Source organism: Oryctolagus cuniculus, chromosome 6 (assembly GCF_051225735.1).
Source record: "Oryctolagus cuniculus isolate XC-2025 breed Fujian yellow rabbit chromosome 6, ASM5122573v1, whole genome shotgun sequence".
Lineage (NCBI taxonomy): Eukaryota > Metazoa > Chordata > Mammalia > Lagomorpha > Leporidae > Oryctolagus > Oryctolagus cuniculus.
Window position 1 is genome coordinate 51,937,376 of NC_142872.1, and position 1,967 is coordinate 51,939,342.

At 41.5% G+C, this 1,967-nt stretch overlaps 1 pseudogene; it reads right to left on the reverse strand.

The window, feature by feature from the left end:
* Positions 1–349: 349 nt before the first annotated feature.
* On the reverse strand, positions 350–450 carry LOC127490845 (U6 spliceosomal RNA; annotated as a pseudogene).
* Between the last annotated feature and the right edge of the window lie 1,517 nt (positions 451–1,967).

A 1,967-nucleotide genomic window follows, 5' to 3' on the forward strand; every position in this document is an offset into this window, starting at 1 on the left:
AGTTCTCCCTCAATATTACAGATTTTCATTACAGTTCAGACTACTCTTTTGAGTTTAGTTCAGACATTATGTTTCATGTATTCTGTGAGCAAATAGATCTACTTCTGATCTTTCTACTGACCTATCCTAGAATCTTGTACTGTCTCCTTATAGTTCCCTATGTGATCTGCAAAAACCTGAGATTAAAATTTGACATTACAACACTTTCCTATTGAAATTGATGCTTTATTCTATGCTGGGAAGGCAACACTGTATTTCCTGTTGTCCAAACTTAAATGGTCATCCCTGACTTCTCCCACTTTGTTTCCTCTCAAGTCAGTCAAGTCAGATTTTCCATCTTTTTCTTTTTTAAAATAGATATTTGAGAATTTGAATGTGACCATTGTGCAAGGACCATGCTAATCTTCTCTGTATCATTCCAATTTTAGTATATGTGTTGCTAAAGTGGGCCAGGTCCTTTCCTTTTAATAGATGTTGGGTAATATCTAGTTTCCTTTTCCATTGTCCATACCTTGGCTGAGATCTTCTTCAGTTCATTCACATGTGCCACATTTTCAGTCTCCTAATGGGTGTGATTACCTGCTGTCTCAGTTGGGGTTATACTAACCATTCCAGTTTTCTCTCATTTGACTGTTCTGCATGTATTTTACCCTGCAGGTACTTTGGCCTGCCATTCTTGCCAGAGAACTCAAGCTTTTCCAGTGTTGTGCTTTGGTTTAACACTACTGGCTCTGACAAAAATTGGATTTTCTTGTGTAATGAAATGGTACATGCCTAAATCCTTTAAGATTATTCTGTTGTTCATACATGATTTATCAGCTATTAATTGTGTGCATGCTATATGCAGGCATTAAAGATGTAATACCCAGCTTATAACAAGACAGGATCCTTGCATCCAAGGGAATTACAGTATAGTGGCTAATCTGACACATAAATTAACAGGCAACTATGATAGAGTGTGATAAAAATTCTGCCTCATCATCATCATCATCTGGAAACCATGTCAAACTCAGAAGTTGATTACATTAGTACTTTTTGTCTGTTATTCTATCACTGATTTGTTTTAATATTTAAATCTCTTTCCTCGATTAAGCTGTAAATTCCCTGAAGGCAGAGAAAAAATTATATATAGTGGAATATATTCTATGGGACTTGAACAAGCATTTTTCAAAAGAGGAAATTCAAATGGTAAGGTATGCAGTCAGCCCAAATGTCCATCAACTAATGACTGAATAAAGAAATTATAGGGCTGGTGCAGTGGCTCACTAGGCTAATCCTCTGCCTGCAGTGCCAGCACTCTGGGTTCTAGTCCCAGTTGGGGCACCGGTCCTGTCCCGGTTGCTCCTCTTCCAGTCCAGCTCTCTGCTGTGGCCCGGGAAGGCAGTGGAGGATGGCCCAAGTGCTTGGGACCCTGCACCTGCATGGGAGACCAGGAGGAAGCACCTGGTTCCTGGCTTCAGATCAGCACAGTGCCAGCCGTAGCGGCCATTTGGGGGGTGAACCAACGGAAGGAAGACCTTTCTCTCTGTCTCTCTCTCTCTCTGTCTAACTCCGCCTGTCCAAAAAAAAAAAAAAGAAAGTAAGAAATTATGGGGGACTGGTGCTATGGTTTAGCGGGTAAAGCTGCCGCCGTCTGCCAGTGCTGGCATCCCATATAGGCTCCAGTTCAAGTCCTGGCTGCTCCACTTTCGATCCAGTTCTCTGCTATGGCCTGGAAAAGCAGTGGAAGATGGCCCAAGTCCTTGGGCCTCTGCACTCAAATGGGAGATCTGGAAGAAGCTCCTGGCTCCTAGCTTCGGATTAGCACAGCTCTGGCCATTGCAGCCAATTGCAGAGTGGACCAGGGGATGGAAGACCTCTCTCTCTGCCTCTCCTTCTCTCTATCTGTAACTCTGACTTTCAAATAAATTAATAATTTTTTTTTAAAAAAAGAAATTATAGTATATGTACACTATGGAATACTCTCA